The following is a 20346-nucleotide window of genomic DNA, read 5'->3' as shown; positions in this document are numbered from 1 at the left end:
AGAATCAGCCAGCTCCCTTAGGCTACTAAGCGATGCATCGCTTTTTTTAAGGGATTCATCCAGTGTTGATCCTTTCATACTGCATGTGCTGTAATCTTACAGTATGCTCGTCAAGATTGATTCTTGCAGAGGAGTTTAATCTTCATGTATTTAATGCTCCATCGCTGCTTTATGGTTTCATCAATCCCCTGTGTACATACTTATCTAAACCGTCATCTGACAAGGATTGACAGGGCCGCTGTGACCACGCAACAAGTGAATGTAGCTCCGCCAATTTAATCCAAGGATGGCAGTGACCCTGCCAACACTGCCGCTGACCAGGCGGAACACACGATCAAATCTAATTTCCAACGAGTAATGGATTATTATTTTAGATTCAGGAGGTGAAGATGTTGACAACGTGTGCATTTTCATGTTCCTTTTCAGCCTGTTGAGATACAGCCAGAAGCGAGACGTCGAGCGTTATGCACTGTTCGTCTATCTTTTCAGCTAGATTTTAACCTCATGTAGCAGAGCGTATTAAACTGAACCTGGAAACAGAAGCTGTAATTAAGTGAGGTGTGTGTGTGTGTGTGTGTAAGTGGCAGCAGGGGTGGGGGAAGGGTCGCTCTGAATGTATAAAATGGAGGAAGCAGGCTCTCATGTGAGAACGAGCCGCATGCATGCTCTGTGCCTTCAGTGTGCGTGCATGTCTACGGTGTGGGGGTGTGTGCGAGCGCACAGGTTTTTATTGGTAATTGTCCATGGCCGAGGGAGAGAGGATGCAGAGCGAGTGGCGGAGATGCAGAGAAAATGGAGGGTGAGATCTCGGTGGCAGCGAGGGTGAAATTTCACCAAGCGCAGGGAAGGAAGGCGTGAGCAAGGAGCTGACTAATTCTGCCTCCGTTCAGAGGATGGGAGAGGCATCAGTCAAAAGCAGTGCGGTTTTTCACTCATTCGCTTTTGTTTTAATCATGAATTATGCATGCCTTCTTGGCAGCATTTGCTGTAAACTGAACAAATGAACCCTTAAGATCTGACATTTCCTGTTTATTCTCAGTTTCTTCAGTAATTTCCCTCTTATTTTGATGTATGGCGTGCAGCAATGTGAAAATAAATCAAGCAAATATCTTCTCCTGAGCGCCGCACGCAATACCTGATAGGCACAAGCACTCCTAGGGCATATTGATGGAGTGTATGTTTAATTAATGAGAAGGAAATTGTTTAACAGAGGTATATAGGACAATGTCGCTATTAAAGATTCTCGTATGTGAGGAGGAGACCATGGATCATCTTGCTGGTTTCTCCTCCTCTGGTTAGGCTGTTGTCTGTCAAGATTATTAAAGAAGCTTTAGTTATCTTTGAAGGCCTCGTGGATGTGTGTCATTTGCGAAGGCTATCGCTTCTGAGGTACATTTGAATTGGAAGGCTGTGCAGTAAGTAAAATGGAAAAAAGCTGTTTGATTTTTGGCAATCATCACTACAGCACAAGATAGTGGTAATAATGTGAAAAACAGAGAAATCAGCCAATAAAGACAGGCGAGCTGAGGAAACAGAGTGGGTTACATAAGAGAAGGCAGTTGGTGGGGCTGCAAGAGGAGACGCTTTGAGAGAGAAGCCATGGATTTGTGAGCTAACGCTTGCCCACTGTTTTCTGGAAGGCCAGATTTAACTGCTTTTTAGTGCTTAGACTATAATTCCACAGTGATATCTGAAGGAAACATAATATTCATCTCAAGTGAAATCATGTAGAAGCTTCTTATTTGTTTTGTGGCAGATCTACAGATCTGTTTCCTTGCACTCTGTTATTGTGAGCAAATTGCATCACCCCTTCGATTTAGAGCTGTTTTTTACTTTAGTGGTTGAGTGTGTAGGTTTTACACCATTTAAACAGAAAAGGCTGTTTTTTTTACATGTTCTCTGAACCGAATAGGTAAATCCCATTGGTTGAGCTAACATAGCTTTAACAGTTAATGTGGAAAACACAGCTTTTTTAGTTTTCACATTTTAATCTATACATGTTAGAAGGTATTTACATGCAATATATATGTCCTCCTGTAAAGCAGCATACTCATTAGATTTAGAATCTGTTGTGGCATCCCATTTGATGTATTTCTGAGTGAAACTGGATTACTGAATGGGAAACAAATGTAGGTCAAGAGTTACTTTGTTCATTTATACCCAATTGTATTTATCTGTAGTTGGTTAGATTGTGGAAAGTGGATGTTACATGAGAGAACAGAGCCAGATGATTGGGTAAGAGTAGCTTAAAATGTTACAGATTACAAAAGTAAAGGCTTTTATTCTTTACTTTGGGATAATGTGCAGTGGGGAATTGTGTGCTGCCCGACCAGGAAACATGTATTAGGGAAGTTAATAGGGTCAATTTGGATTTCATGTCATATTTGATGAATAGGATGGTCTGAGTTGATGCGGTCAGCTTTACAGAAGGAATACAAAAACATTATCTTGCCAAAGCAGGGGATGTGTTCGGGAAGAGTACAGGCAGAATGAACCGCTTGTCTCTATGCACCAATTTATCATTTTGTACTCCTGAGCTTCTCGGCACAGTTATGATTAGGGTTAAATAACAAATGGGCCCTACATAATTTATCAGAGGATTTTAAAATTGCATTGGCTGTTTTTCAGATATAAGTAAATGAAGGTATCTTGAGGTGTTGCGTAAGTGTTGTTCTTGCAAGTGCAAACTGTTTCTCTTGAGAATAGAGTAAACAATTAACCTGCTTTTCCTAGCTTTACATAAATAGTAGCATTCTTGATTGTGCTAACTAGGATCCACGATGTCCACATTGCATGTGTGCCGTGTACGTGTGCCCATGAACTGCGCTTTACAGATGTTGAAGTGTACTCGAAGATATCTGTGGGATGAAGTAGTAGATTTTAAGAGACTTTACTCCTCAGATGTCCTCAGCTCTTACCCCCAGCTGCGCTACAGACAGCCTCCATCTTAGAGATGAAGCGTCTGCATCATTTCATGAAGGTTTTTTTTTTTTTTTTAAATGTGTGTGTTAACTCATCCTTGTATCTGTAAAACATATGGAACAGGCTGAAATGATGCAAGTGAGTTGTACGTGACTGTTTTGTGTTGGCTTAGAGACTCAAAAAGGCATCAAAAAAGGCTTAGAGACATCAAAAAGGCATTTTAACTGCCCGTTTTATTATTTATTAAACCAGATGATTCGTAGACAGTCATCTTTCTCATTCTGCCTGAGTTTTTAAAAGTTTACTAATAAATCATGATAAATCCTGCATATTAAAACATTCAGTGCCCATTGTAATAAAAAGTTTATTTTGAGTGTAAATTCATATATAAATAATTATTAATATTGAATTAATCAACAGCAACACAAGCATTGTGTATTTTGTTTGTGTGTTGTATTATTATTTTGGGGGATATTATGCTTATTAGATGAAATATTAACTGAATAATTGAAGCTACATATCATAAATGAGTACACCCCATTTTGAAAATGAATAGTTTAATCCATTTCTCAGTAAATATGGGTAATATATATTGGTGCATTAGAACAAAACAGATTGATTAAACAGATATATTTATTAAAATAATATTTCTTGTCACAGAACATCTTTAGAAATGGACAGATAATACATTTAAATTAATGCAAAATACTGCATAAAAATAAAAAACTACAAAATTTCAACAAAATTGTAGATATTTTTGTTTCTTTTGATTTTGCTATTTTTGAAAATTTTATTTAATATTTTTCTTCAGGTTTGGCTTCAGTACTCATTTAGCTAATGTTTATGCACAAATATAATTTTGTAAAGCATCCTACAGAAAACGTTAATTTAAATGAGAGATTTGTGAGGGGTGTACTCTTATATGCTGATCCCTGTACATGAATAAGTAGTGAATAATATTTATATTAACAAGCATTTAATTTGTCATTTCTTCTTGAAGCAACATATTGTGCAAAAATGCTTCATTTGTGTATTTGTAATATGAACACTGCATTATATTTATACATTTTCGGTTACATGCAGAGGTGCGTTTCTGAAAACCATACCATTAGCCAACTTAGGTCGCAAGTTCCGCGTTTTTCCAAATCCGTCGTTCCAACAAACATTCGCAAACTGCGTCACAAACTTGCCTGCTTGCAACTACACCTTTGGAGCTGTAGTTAGAAACATAGTTCCTGGCTGTGTTCTATTCCCAGCTATGCCCCCTATGCCCTATTCATTTTGAACATTCTAACCTTTAAACTTGGAAGGATTTTAAAAATAAGCATTAAAGTCATCACTCTTAGTTGTGATTTGCTTTCAAAGTATTTTTACAGTTCAGTTTTAGCAATCTTCATGTTTACAATTGTGTTGCCTTCGTAGTGCACTTTGAAAACGTTTATGTCATTTTGAACACAGCCGTGGCTCATGACAAAGCTATAGGTGACCTATTATTTAAAAGTGGAATTCATGTTACGTCTCCAAAACTTTTGAAAACAAAAATATATAGCATACATTAATGCTTTTATTTATAGTAGTTTATTTATTAAGTGTCTGTGTCATCTGTGTACATGACATGAACCTGTTGGTTAGAACATTTCTGCAGTGGTTTGAATGTGTCAAATTGTAAAAGTTAAAAAACATATATAAATAAACCTACTATCCTACTCAATAATAATAATAATAATAATAATAATAATAATAATAATAATAACGATAATATTAATAATAATAATAATAATAATAATAATATTATTAATATTATTAAAGTAGGATTTTTAAAATTTCCCAATAAATATTAAATTTTATTTCTTAATAAATAGCCTCATTATTTGTTTATTTATTTATTTAATTTATATATGATATTAGAATATGGGTTAGCTTTTGTAAGTGATTTTATGTTTTTAAATAGAATACGTAATGTTCTCAATAATATTTGTAAAGGAAACATAGACTCTATATATTCCATTTACATATATTTCAAGTAATATGGAAAGCGAGTGCATGTTTTTACCAAAACTAATTTTGATTTTTTTTTAAATGTGTGTGTGTGTGTGTGTGTGTGTGTGTGTGTGTGTAAAACAATATAATTTGCACAAAGAAATGGTGGGTTTCTTCTCTAAAGAAGTTGTTACTCCACCACAGTGCATTTAATGCAGGAGACTATGTAAAGTGCATTCAGCTTTTTTTCTTAGTTTTCTGTTCATAAAGCATCTCATTAAAGGTGCACCCTGCACTTTTATCAGAGGTGATATTCTGTGCTCTTGTGATCTCAGCAGTAAGCCAAGTTCCTCAGTTGATTATGCATGTCATAAATCAGGAGCAGGGCTAGCGTACGCGGGCGCTTATGGATGAATCGCTAGCTTGAGACATCGCTGTACACAGTAATGTATTAATCAGAGAGGATGCTGGGTTTGTGAGATTTTAGCAAATTGGATTTTCATTTGTAATGTGGGTTTTGGGTTGCAGCAAGGAAATGGGAAGGGGGTTGGGAGTGTGTTTTGTTGTGAAGGAAGATAAGGCTTACCTCATCCATTCCAGACAGGACCAGTTTAGGGCTGGACCCAAGAGACCCTCTGCTTTCCACCAAAACCAATATATGTTTATCTCCGGTGAACATTTATTGTGAGGCCACACATGTCTAGACAAAATAAGAAATATGTAGATATTCTTGTTGGATAATTTTCTTGTATGAATTTTGTAGTATTGATTTTAGGCTACACAGTAACCAGGGGCGGATTTAGTGACCATGGGACCCTAAAATGCTTCTAAAATGCACCTTTTGCACTTTAATTTATTTTTAATTGTTTTATTTAGCTGTTTCATCTTATATCACTTCTTTTTTTTCTACATTTGTGTAAAGCATCTTGTGAAAATTCTTTAATTATTTGTTTACTTAAAATGAATTCGCAACTAAAAATATATATAAGCTATTTTACTTTTAAAACAAAATCTTTACCTAATTTGACTGCTGGACTGCTCCATGATTGAGGGTGGGGGACACATTTGCGCAGATGTAATAAACATTAAACTTTTACTTTTTAGACACTCATCATACAAAATATGATAGAAAATGATGTTCAATATAATTTATAGGTATAATTTATACTTCTAGGTATTTATTTGGGGCCTTCAGATTTCCTTGGGCCCTAAGTGGCTGCTTATCTTTCTTATTGGTTAAATCCGCAATTCCCATATATAATTACCACAAGTTGGTGAGTCTTTTATTTCAGTATGTTGATGTTCTTTCAAATTAAATGGAGTACTGAGTAGGAGGCGGGGCTTTCTTTGGCCCATCATTCTCTTGTAAACTAATGATAAGAGAGGTGTGGTTAAGGATATTAATATACAGTAGCTATGGAAGTACTCAATTTGATGTCAACAGAGGACAGCCACTCCAAAGGCAAAAAGGCCACTTCCTGATTTCACCAAGTAGGACATGTTCCTGGATCAACATTTATGCAACACTTATGATGATAACATTCCAATCAGCCAATCAGAATTAAGATATATGTTTACTGTTCATGTTAAGTTTAGCTTATGGTTATGTTTATGCACTTCTAGATGATTGTTGTCGATTTGTTATTACCTTCTGATTTGTGATTTTAGTTATGGTTGGGTTTAGGGGTAGGGAATAGGTATGGATTACATATTCCAACAAAAAAGATGTACCAAGATCAACATAGATGTTAATCCAGGATAGTATCCTACCTCATGACTAGGACCAAATGGAATCTGTGGACATTTTTTGCTATTTCTGCGCAGACTTTTATTACAAATTTGCGGATTAATGCAGAATGATTTTGGGAGTATCATAACTAAAAACTTAATATATGAAATGAAAAATAATACCATTTTAACTTTTATTTAATGTATATGCAAATACAATTAGATCCACTTTATTTGGTGAACAAAGCAAGTCTCACATATAATATATCTACTAAAAGACATAAAATATTACTTTACACACTGTATAGTAAATAAATCATATGAATATTTTCATATTAGTCAATAATATTACTGAAATTAATTTACAATCTGAATAAATATAAATTCACACACATTTACACAAGTAAATAAACAGAATCATTGATGGGCCAAAAATCTGTGTAAATTTGCAGAATTCTGCGTGCTCAGATTTCGTATGGGCCTACTCATGACATGCCTTCAAAGGCAGAATCAAACGGCAAAAAAAAATTTCCGGAAGATGCATTAATCAACTTGCATTAATTATTCACCTTAAGGAAAACATTGTGGGCTTACAAAACAAAGATTGTAAATTTAGATTTTAGACATTCTTTAAAGGATTAAACATATGTTGTACATTGTTTGTGAGATGTACTCAGATGGCATAAATTCCAATCTAGTGCTGATTGCTAACAAGCAAAACATTTGATTGTAAGAAAATAATCCTTGACTTCGTCAAATGCTCTTACTTTATAACACACCGCATTTGTTAAATGAGAAAACCAAGACCTGCCACATTTCACTCTCAAAGTGTGTGTTCCTTCAAAGGGAGACATGGTCTTGTAGGAGAACGCTGTTTGATTCTACCCAACACTGCATAGGTACCCAATTAACTTTAGGTGTTGCCATAGCGACAAGAAGGCTAGAAATCCTGCTGCCCTACGGAGAGCTGAATTCAGTGACATTTTACAGACATGATCGTGCATCTTCATCACAGCAGTTCTATTTGCTGACATTGCAGTTACCTTGACATGCAGAACTTCTCAATATGACTCTTTTGCTGTATTGTGCAGCACGCATTGATCTCGACATCTGTGCAGCATGTTTTAAGAGGGCCTGCTATAGCACAGGCTATACTCGACACACAAATGCATTGGGCCAAATCAGATGGCCTCATCATTTCATTTACAGCATTATGGTATTGATCTAGAGATATACAAGGCAAAAAACCTACCACATTTATGCTCAGTAAGTGATTGTTAGAGTGTGTTGTTTCATGGCCTTCTCACTGCTGATTAAGTATCAGTTGTCTGAAGGCTCAAGGATGCTGAATGCAATCCATCAATCCATCATCCTTCTCAAAAATATCAGGCACTGGATTTCACACACACATGCACAGACACAAGCCTTTATAAACCTGTTCTTAAAACCAAAATATCCTCAGCCTATAAAAAAATTGACGGAGGAGTGCATAGAAAATCACTGCAAATGCACTATAAAACGGGGAAGAATGTTGCAATATTTATGCATACTTTTAGAGTCAGCTTTTATACACACAAAGATGTTTCTCTCTGAAAACTTTAAAAAAAGACTGACTGTTTTTATGGGAACTAGTGGACTCGTGGTATTATGAAAGTTTGGTGCGGTCTGATATGAAGACAGTGTTAGGGTTATGTGTGGAACTTGTAAAATATTACATAATCTCACCTCAAAAGCCCCTTGCTCTTAAATGTGAATCTGTTTTGCTCTTTTATTTTATTAGGCATGAAAAAACTTGGAAATGAATATAAAAACGTTGCGATTCATTTGCTTTTTATTACAGGCACTGTTGCCCCTATGCAATCCTCAAAACAGTTCATGTATCGGTGTGTGACTGTCAGATGCACTCCATAGTGATAAATAACCAAGCGAATTCTGGACACGCGATGATTTGAAATGGTGTGAAAACGGACACACTGGGATTTGGGTGCTTGTTTGCAAAGACATAATAATAATAATAATAATAATAATAATAATAATAATAATAATAATAAATAGTAATATCTAAAAAAATTGAATTAAAAATGGGGGGGGGGGTGCTGGGTATAAAATTGATTTATAATTTTACAATTTTATAATTTTACAATGTTGACAGGTATGTTGATGGGGAAGAAACAGAATTTGAGAAAAATATAATATTTTGAAATAAAGCCTATATGTTAAAATTTGCAAAAAATGTGTGTATATACAAAGGCCACATTTGATTTTTGAGTAAGGAAAAATCTGCAATGTTCACCTGTTTCTTATCCCCATTACGCTTTTATGGGATTAATTCCTGTAAAGCATTAGCTACACTGTAAAAAAACATTAATTACTTTACTTTAAAATGAGTAAACCTGTTGCCTTAAAAGCGACAAGTTGACTCTACATAAAAAAGTAATTTGGAATCATTAAGTTTCTTCATTTTAAGGGATTTTACTGTTATAATTATGTACATAGTTCATTTAATGCATTTAAAGCAATGGGTTTATTCCCATTTTAAAAATCAAGTCAACTAATCACTTTAAAAGTAACAGGTTTACTTACTGTTTAAAGTAAAATCAACTAATCAATTTTTACAGTTAACTTTTCACATTATGAAAGCCACAAGAAGCATTTTCAATAACTAAGTGCAATGAGGTCACATTATTATACTCATCCTTCAAAAACTGAACATTTAAAGTGAACAAATTACAGCGTACCATGAACGACCCCAAAAGCTCAATTATTTCTGTAGAAATAAAAGAGCATGTGAAATATCTCTGTAGTATTTCTATATTATGTAACATGCATAGCCTCAATCAGTTTAGATCTTGCAGTTCTGACTAAGTAATGCAATTGCAAGTTATAAAGTCTGAAAAGTCTGAATACAAACTCAAATTTGTAAAAAAATAGTCAGTCTTTCACTCCTTTATAATATGCAATGCAAGTTACTGTACATATTACAATTCGGAAGAAAGGTGTCAGAATTGTGAGTATGTATATATATATATATATATATATATATATATATATATATATATATATATATATATATATATATACTGTATATATATATATATATATATATATATATATATATATATATATATATATATATATATATATATATATGTATATATATATATATATATATATATATATATATATATGTATATGTATATATATATATATATATATATATATATATATATATATATGAATCATTTTTTGATTATATATATCGCACTTATGTACTAATAACTAGCCAATGCAAGTTTTGTTGTTATCAAAAATGTTCTATAAAGTCATAACTGTCATATTAAAAAGAGTTTTTATTTAGTGACAGAAATTGGCTTCTATACACTATGTATATTACAAAATGGCGTTGAATAGTGTGCTTTGGGATGTACAGTACATCATGTAAATCATCAATACTTACTGTACTGTTAACAAGGTTAAAGATTTTTACTGAAGCGTTTTACATTTTTTACCACAGACATTTGTTTTACAGTGTACATCACATGAATATGATCAGCAAAAGTTAAAAAGTAGTGGCAAGGAAGCTTGATGAGGACAAATGATGTTCCTGTCAGCTTGCCAAAAAATTACCTCATGCTGTCTCCAAGCAATCGGCCCACTCCATCATTGAGATTTGTGCTTTTCTATAGTATTTTTTTAACACTGAAAAAAAGCTGCTCATCTGTTCCTCTTTAGATCTGGCAATGAAAATAATAGTAACAGTTATAGGGGATTTTTCTGTGCACTACCCCCAGAGCGTGAGCTTTACACATTGTGATATTTTCCTCATATAAATACGTTTGTGTGGGTGTTAATGTGACTGACTGTATTGCTCATGGCCATTGACCTGTCAGCCATATGCTCTCAGCTGGCGGCCCTGTTGGAGAGCAGCTCCCCTGCTCCGCTCTGTGCCACACAGGCTGGGGAGTCCAGAGGGCTGTTTATTTGGTGTTTTCACCTGCTTTGTTTTTGCTGATCGCAGTAGTGACTGTCCTGGAAAACAGAAGAATAGTGGTCAGCTTACTCATCTTATTCAGTTCTGTGCGCATCCACCATGCGGACAAGGAAATCAGACATGCTCACATGCCACAAATGCTCTCGCCGCATTGTCTAGAAGCTCTCCCTGCTGCTTCAGTTTAAGGGCTAACATCCCAATGAATTTGAGAGCCTTTTTTTAGCTAGCCTGCACAGTCATTCCCTCTTTTGTGCCGTTAACTCCTAGTGTGAAGCTTCAATGTAAGTACACTGTAAAAATGGTAAATTTCTCAAGGTAACTGATTGCAAACAATTTATATGGGCTGAATTTAAACAAACATATTAAATTTAGTAACGTTCAACTCATTTGTTTGTTTAAATTCAGCCCATATAACTAATTTGCAACCCGTTACCTTAAAAAAATGGAGTAAATCCAATGACTGTTACTTTTTTTTGTGTAGTTGTGTTCTGCGCCGACCGGAGTTAAAACTCCCACACGAGATCAAAGAATCTGCATGCATCACAATCAATAACGGAGAGTGCTGATCTACGAGCCTCTGACTCTCTCTTTCTGTGTGCCGTGGGAGTCTGTGGGTGCTTTTAACGGAGCTTTTTGAGTGCTTGTAATTTTAGACCTTTTTTGGCTTTTACCTCTGCTGTGGACTCACTCGTGAGCGTATACAGCGATTGCAGACCTAGAATATTCTATGCACAGAGTTGCTCGCGTTCATCGCCTTTTGTTAATTTCGAGAGATGTGCCGGGGCTCTGACCTGCTGCTAAAAATGGCTGCGGTAAATTAAAACGTAATTAACCGACAGATGGGAAAAGTATATTTGTGTCAATATGCCCCTTTATCAGATTTCATTTAGTGACGAGGTGTCTGTTAATTATGCCTTTAGAGTTCAGGCCAGTGTGTTCTGCACAGCCTGACCTGTGACGTCCAATTTGTGAATGGATGATTCCTTTCAATGAACTGATTCATGAATCGCTAGTAATCGATTATAGTTATTCTCCCTGAGAGCAAGAGGTTTTTTCAAGTGAGACTGAATGAGATGAGAATCATTAATGTGTTCATTTGCTATATTGAAATTTGAAACATGGAAATGTATGCAAATTACATATATGACTTGCAAGTTTATATTTGGATTTTACACACCGAACAAATATACACAGTTGGAGTCAGAACTATTAGCCTACCTTTGATTTTTTTTCTTTTTTAAATATTTCCCAAATGATGTTTAACAGATGAAGGACGTTTTTACAGTATGTTTGATAATATTTTTTCTTCTGGAGAAAGTCGTAATTGTTTGATTTTGGCTAGAATAAAAGCAGTTTTAAATTTTTTAAAAAACATTTTAAGATCAAAATTATTAGCTATATATATATATATTTTTTTTTGATAGTCTACAGAACAAACCATTGTTATACAATAACTTGCGTAGTTACCCTAACCCGCCTGGTTAACCTAATTTAACCTAGTTAAGCCTTTAAATGTCACTTTAAGCTGTATAGAAGTGTCTTGAAAAATATCTAGTCAAATATTATTTACTGTCATCATGGCAAAGATAAAATAAATAAGTAATTCGAAATGAGTTATTGAAACTATTATGTTTAGAAATGTATTGAAAAAAGCTTCCCAGCGTTAAACAAATTAAGAGATGTAATGTGTGCGACAGATCATGAGGCAGGAATCGATTCTGAAATTAAACTTTTTACTCAATGGTTTAAATAAAAGATGTAACAATAATAAATAGAAAAAATAAATAAAAATTTGCTACATTCTTTTTAAACGAAAACAAAGAGTGTAAGCCAAATCAAAGAAATTAACAAAACAAAACAAATTCTAACGTCTAAACTAGGCGACAGAAATAAATAATAAAAAATAAACCTGATATCTTCAGAGCACACGATACCTGATCTAAACTAATAAAACTACAAAACTCAAGATCACACAGGGGCAAAATACTCAAGCTAAACTAAAACAAACCTGACAAGAATATCACAAGGCTCAGTTTAGAATCACACAATGACTTTCAAACCATTTACTTAAAGCCAACGAAGTTTTACAAGTAAACTTGAATTAGGATAGTAAATCTGAGATAATAAATCTGAACCAATAAGCAACCTCAGAGTGGAGTGAGAAGCGGAAAGTCGATGGGGGAGAAAAATAAATACACCAAACTAACATGGAACGTAACAATAATTCAAAATATTGAAAAAATAGATGCTTATAATATTTTTTTTCAACCACAAATCTGTACTGTATATGTTCAAATGTACATATTATTAATTGTATTATATAGTACATTATAATTATACCTGATATATTTGAACATCTACATTGTAATTCCAATGGTTGAAACAAATATGTAAGTGCTGTTTTTGCAATATTTTGAAGTATATGTTGCATATTTGACTGATATGATTGTATAAATGACTGCATATATGATTTTTCTTTTAAAAATGAACTTGTATGCCATATAGTTTGCTAATATTGCCATATATCGGATTTCAGTTTCATTCTATAATAAATTATGTTGCATTTGCATGTGTTATAAAATGATTGAATTCATTGTAAGGATAATTTTATTGAAATATTGATTTGGGATCCAAAAAAATTAAGATAAAGTAAAGTGATATTAATGTGTTAATTAGAGTAAAATTATCAATTTAAACCAAATGCAATAAAAAAACTACTTAGTAAATATAAGTAAACAGAAACAGCAGTATTTGACATTGTATTTAATGCAAAATGTACAGTGCGCGTATCATTTGTTGGCGCTTGTTTTATTGGTCATAATAAAATATTTTGTTGCATCAAATAAAGCATTTCAAAGTCCTCAAATGCATTTGCAAATGTATATGATTTTCATCCCACTCAGATAAGGTTCACATGAAGGAGATTGCCAGTTTGTTTATTCAGTGTAGAGATGTGTCATCTCTCATTGCTACATTATCTAAGCAGCCCTTCAGCCATTTTCTGTATGTTTGCAATTTTAATATTGTTATATATTTTTCCCCTCATCCTCCTTTGTGTCATCCTATTTTCCCCTCCAATTTTTTTCACAGCATCCAAAATAGTATCTTTTTTCAGGGAACGTTTATTCACATTGTTTTAACACTGTTTGCTAATGCAATTAGTGTTGTCGGTCTCTGTTTCTCCCTAAAAGGATGCGCATAAAAAGCAGCTGCAATTACACCGTCACTCTTGCACCTTTAAAATCAGCACAAAAAGCTTTGTTTTGTGTGTAGTTTGGTCTAAATACTTCCTGTACAAGCTCGTTTGAAAGGGCAGAATGAATATGTGGCTTTTACTTTAAAAGGGCTATCAATTAATTAAGAGCTTTAGAGTCTGTACCATTTGAATATTTAGATGCAGATTTTTGTTGAATGCACAGGTTGTTTAAATGCATGTTGTAGTATATTTGCATCTGAAATATGTTTTATATTGAGCAAAAGCGTTGTGTTTGACGTCCCTTATTTCATAGGGTAATTCATGTATGTATAATAAAATCCTTCTTTTTACAATTAATATTTGCTAATTTAAAATATTGACATTAGCAGCTGGAGAGCTGTTGAACAGTCCATTTATTTAAAGCTCTGTAATGTATTCTGTTGAAATGTACCCATATTTTAAGTGAGAAGGAACAATTGTTTGCACAGTCTGTCTTAATCTGAGCGATGATAAGCCTATAGCTCAATTAAAACAGATTGTGTAGACTCTGTGTAAGACTAAGCAGATCATTATAAAACAGCCTTTAGGTTTATTTTACCCATGTTATTTTATATGAAAAGATACCAACTATATAACAATCTCATTTATATTATATGATCTTTTTTTAAATAGTGTGAAGTAGGTAGTTGAATGTTATTTGGTTGCTTTTAGTACCTTTTTAATGTCATTTGATCTTAAACATTCTTCTTGTTGTATTGTCTTAGTTGACCAGCTTTGACTATTCTAATATAGCAGACATGTTATCAAGAAGAAACAGCTACTGATGAGGCAGTTATGTACAAAAAGATCTTCGGTGTTTTGAATTTTCACATTGTTATTATTCAGGTCTGTAGTCAGTCTGCTGCAAGGGGTGGTTCTTTACTCAAAAAGTGGACCTTTTCAGAGTTATTAACTTCAGTTTGCATTTAATTAAAATACTACATTTAGTCACATTGTGAGCACTAGTTTTTCTGGATTAGCGGTCTGCTGGTAAAATTATTTACTTTTTTTTATGCCAAACATCATTAGAATATTAAGTAAAGAACATCTTCCAACATCTTCCATCTTCTTACCATGTTTAGTAGGATAGTAAAATTTAGAACTTAACATGTAGAATTTTAAGAGCAATTATTTTTTTTTGGATATAGCAATTTCTTTTGTAAAAGCAAATTAATTGGTTTAAATATTTTTATTAATTTTAAATTTTTCAAACCAGAAAAAAACAACAATACAAACCCCTGACCCATACCAATCCAACAGGGGGATAGGGCTCACATTAGCCGAAAATTAACAAATATACAATTGTACATGTAGGTCCAAATACAAATATACAAAAAATATTATATAACAAATAAATCAATAACCCTTATGAGTTTGTGATTCAATGTCATATGTTTTGAAATGTTAAGGTTTATATTAGCTTTAAAAACAAACAAAAAATATGTTTTGAGATTAGTGTAAAATGTATAACTGTAAAAATGTTCATTTCATTTGTTATTAATTAGGCAAATAACAAATGCATTACATTGTCCTCAGTGCTCAGGATTCGTACATTTTAATAATAAATAATACAAATTAATAAAGATGCTGATTTTCCAGCCTTTTTGGTAAAATGTCAATTATAGACTTCGATAACAACAATAGCCTAATTTCTAATAGACTTTAATACGGGCTGCTTTTGGTGTTTGACACTTATTTGTATGGTTTTGTGTTTCAAGAATAAGGTCCACAGTTAAGTATAAGCAAAATATTTTTCGTTTTTTTAACAGTATTTATAGTCAATAGTGAAAGTTGACTTCTCAGGCAGTGCATGTTTTCTTGCCCAGCTGGATGTTGAACTCATAGACTGAAAAAAATAATAATTGTTTGTATTCACCCAAGCTAATTTGCTGAAGTCAAAAACACAGACAGTGATGGTGAATAATGCAAGTGCCACTTGCTGTGAAGCCAATGTCTTGTTTAAAAGACTTTTCTCAAATGTTTTTTAGAACCATTTATAATGCCATAGCAGTAAAAAACAGATAAAAGGAGCAAATTTATGGGACACAAAACAGACAAATTTTGAACCTTTGGCAGATGAGAGGCTACGGCTACGCTCCCTTGGCTACAGACCTGTCAGTGGTTGCTAGGGTGTGCTGGTTGGTTGCTAGGTGTTTGTATACACGCAGTCACTCTGGAGATTTTTGACTTTTTTGTCACAACAGGCTGATATTTTTCTTTAAAAAAAGTATTGCTTAGAAAACTAATTGCTTATCACTTATTAGAAAGCTTCATGTTTTGAGGCATCATGTATTTTCCTTAGTGCAAACATGTGGGACTAGTATTGCATCAAACTTTAATTACATGTGGATATTGTTTCTGTGGTTGCAAAAAATATATTATAAGGTGTCACTATTTTATTTTTCATAAACCTGTCTTATTTGGCTGTCAAATTTGGGGTGTTCATCCCCTAGTGACTAAAGTCAAGACACACTAATATAATACAGCTTTGTAATCAGGGATTTTTGTCCCTCTAGAGGTTGAAGCTGTTTTTCTTTCCAACACATTTCATTGGCTTTATAGGGTGTTTGCATGTATACAACTGCTTGCACACAACACACAGACTTGCTCGCTCACTTTTGCTCTCCTGAGAGATACAAATCAAGCAGAACATCCCTGATATCTGAGAGCCCCAGCTGCTTCAGGCCACAGCTACAAGAGGGTTGTGTCGAGCCTGCACAGATAACGTGCTGGATTATCTGCCCGCCGTTACATGCTATGCAGGCAGCGCGTCTGTGTTTGATTTAACACTTCAGTTTGTACAGAGGAGTTGCTTTTTATTCATTTACAGCTCAAGCAGGAGCGGGTTGATATCTGTAGGTCGATTGACGATATGCTATTAAGGAATTTTTTGAGGGGGAAAAATTTGTAGAAAGACAGAGACTCTTAATTTAACACTGCATCATACCTTTTATTTAAAGGCTGATGTTATTTTAACAGTTCAACGATCTCTTTTTACAATCGTCATTACATTTACTTGGGTGTTTGCTTGCAAAGCCCACAGAAACATGTGACATGGTGGCGAGAAGCAGAGATGCTCTGCTGTATTTTTGTCTCACAGACCTAAAATGCTTTATTATTTTATATTAGTCATCGAGACATCGTGACAGTGTGGTTGTACAGGAAACTGGAAATTGAAAACAAAACCTAATGAAAGAAAATGTAGGCATTTATTAAAGGGACAGTTCACCCAAAAGTGAAAACGTCATAATTTATTTATTCTTTGCTTGTTCCAAACCTGTTTGAGTTTCTTTCGGCCGTTGAACACAAAGGAAGATATACTGAAAGTGATAATAGTTGACATCCACAGCAGGACAATCAAATACTATGAAAATAAATGGGTACCAGTTTCCAACAGTTTAAAAAATAATTTATTTTATGCTTAACAGAGTAAAGAATATCAAACTGCTTGGAGAATGAGTAAATGATGACAGAATATTCATTTTTGGGTCAATTATTATTTTAAGGTAGTATAAAGCCTTTACACTACCTGACAAAAGTCTTGTTGTCGATCCTAGTTATTAGAGCAACAAATAATAACTTCAAGTTGATCATTTGTTCAAGTAGCAGAAGGTAGATTTTTCCAATGAATCATCTGTTAAACTGCACCCCAACCATTAACTACTGCAAAAGACCTATTGAAACCCGCATGGACCCAAGATTCTTGGGGTTGAAAGAAGGTTAAGGTGCTACAGGATTGGCCAGCCCAGACACCAGAAATGAATATTATTGAGCATGTCTTGGGTAAAATGGAGGCATTGAAGATGAATCCAAAGAATCTTGATGAACTCTGGGAGTCCTGCAAGAATGCTTTCTTTGCCATTCCAGATGACTTTATTAATAAGTTATTTGAGTCATTTCAGAGATGTATGAATATGGTTAAGTGACAAGATTTTTGTCTAAGCAAAGTCAGATCTTACAGTTCTTATTAAATAATTAAAAATCAAGGCATGTTTATATTTTATTTTGGTAAAATAAGCGTGATATAGAGGCCTTTGCCTTTCATAAAAGCCACGTTTGATACCAAATAATCAACTAGGCATTTGTCAGGTAGTTTAGTTGCTTTATTAGTTCTGATATAGTTTTGATTTTGTTTGATTAATATAACAAGATTAATTGTCAAATATAATACAAGTTTGAACCAAAAGTCATTTAGCATCTCATGATTGGGATTTGCAAAGGGATTTTTGACATTTAAAGAACTTAAAAGTTAGTTAACACTACTGTAGTTAATGCACTGTAAACATGAGCATTTGTATTAAAAATACATTGTTAGTTAGTGTATAAATTAATATATATACTCACACACGCACACACATAAATGAATGAAACCAAAAGTACTAAAATTAAAAATAAAAAACTTACATTTTTATGTATTACTATATAAGGTTGTGATGCCATTAAAAATATTTAGACATTATAGATACTATTTACCTTTAGGGTTTAATTATTTGTGATAAATCTACACACCTGCTCTCAAAAATGTAGGTGATTTCAGGTCTGATTTTAAATGTCCGTACAATGAGGGCATAACCACACATAAATGCATAACCACTTACGTAAGCCCTTTAGTACATTGCAGGATAATCATGTTGCACATTAACCCCTAGAATAACATTTGGGAATGCCTCTATATAGTCAGTTTGCACTATTTCGGTATACTGGCTTACAGGAGTGTGGCTTGTGTAACACGGAGACTCGTCGCCCTGTGAATAGAGCTGGAGTCACTGTAGTAGATCCTGATCAGCCAGCTTATGGAGCTGAATGTGGGCCCTCAGTGGATTAATATTCCACATTAAAATTCCAATTATATAATCAGCCAAATCCAAGCACTGCATATGCTCGTCAGAATCGCGGCAGAGCTGGTGAACCTGAAAGAGGTCCACTTACCGTGAACTCTCTAATATCATTTTTGCCGTCGGTGTTGGGCTCGCTATGTGTGGTCATTCAGAGAACATCCCTCGCTGAAGCAGTGACAGCATGCCAAATTTTTAATGCTTTAACCTCAGGGGACGTGAGGCCGGCGTGACTTTCTGAACCTCCCAACACAGGGCTGCGAAAGAGCTGCAGTTTGCGTTTCCTTTGACTGTTCAGCCAAAGCACGGAGGTGATTAATGGCATGAATTATGGGGAACGTATGAACCTCCCAGCATGTGTCTGTTTAAAAAGGCTGATTGCTTGACAGCTCTAAATACAATTTACATCCTCTGAGCATTCTCTCGTCAAACCGTCCGCTGAGAATATGGAGTAATGAGCAAGAGTCATTTATGTAATTACTTTTGGTTATGAGTTATTAAATAAAGCTCAAACCCAAGTTAAAAGTCTTCGAACAATCTGTAGAGAAAGAGACACGAGGGCACTTGTAGAATTACAATTGTTTTTGATCTTCACACTAGGATCAAATCAAGGATCAGGTTTATCTAGTAGTGTTCTCATGAGAGGCAGAATAAGATGATAGTTTTTTTAGTTTGCTCTTGATTGGCAGAATACCGTTTTGTTTGACATGTTTCAGTAATAAATTTCGAGCTATTTTCATAATGTCCTGTTCCAGTCCTTTCAAATCGTAAATCCTTTGCAGTTTTGATTGGCTTTACTGAAGTGGTTTTAGTCTGATTAGTTCTTTAAGGTAGAAAGATGGCTTTAGAAGGTTTTCAGTTGGCCTGGTAGTTATTAAAACTTTGCTTTAAAACATTTTAACACTGCTTTGTGTTTCTCTGTTTTGTTTTTTTTTACCATTCGATAGCGTGGAATTGATGTGATTTTTGCAGTTCATTTGAAGGTGCTGTATGTAAGTTTTTGACTCTTCTAAAGCATAAAAATACCATTATGTGCCAATTATATTTTAGCACCCAGTGTTGCCTTGGTAGAAAACCCCATATTTCATTCATTCATTCATTCATTCATTCATTCATTCAGAAAGACTTTCAAAACATGCGTCCGGTGACCTCCGGTGGACAGAAGCAGACTCTGAAATGAGATACAGATTCAGAGTTCCACATGAGGTTATTAATATTACCCGATCCTGTTGGTCCAACCTGCGCTTTGTTTGTTTTGATCCAGGAATAACTAGTTCAACCACTGGGTGTCAAATTTACATACTGCAACTTGAAGTCACCTATGCACATAAAAGCTACATTTGTTAATTAAAAATACAGTGAAAACAGGATTGAAATATTATTTTAATTTAAAATAACATTTAAAATAAGTACAAATTTAAATAAACTATTTCAGATTTATTGATAATTTCTTTCAGATTTTTTTTTTTTTTTTGGCACATTCTTGGCACACCTTTTATATTCCGGAACACTTGCACTGTAAACTGTTTATACATATTAATATATAGTCAAATTAGGCAACATATTATTTATAATAATAATAGTTGGCTCTAAAATAAAACTGGATTATTCTATATTTATCTCTGACTGTGTTCATTTATATCAGTTTAAAATTA

General features: G+C 34.0%; 1 protein-coding gene across 48 annotated transcripts in view; it reads left to right on the top strand.

The window, feature by feature from the left end:
- Nucleotides 1-20346, top strand: part of dlg3 (discs, large homolog 3 (Drosophila)) — a 147500-nt gene that overhangs the window by 41052 nt on the left and 86102 nt on the right. The window lies entirely within an intron of this gene.

This window comes from Danio rerio, chromosome 14 (assembly GCF_049306965.1).
Source record: "Danio rerio strain Tuebingen ecotype United States chromosome 14, GRCz12tu, whole genome shotgun sequence".
NCBI classification, from domain to species: Eukaryota; Metazoa; Chordata; class Actinopteri; order Cypriniformes; family Danionidae; genus Danio; species Danio rerio.
This window is presented reverse-complemented; position numbering and strand designations above follow the sequence as displayed.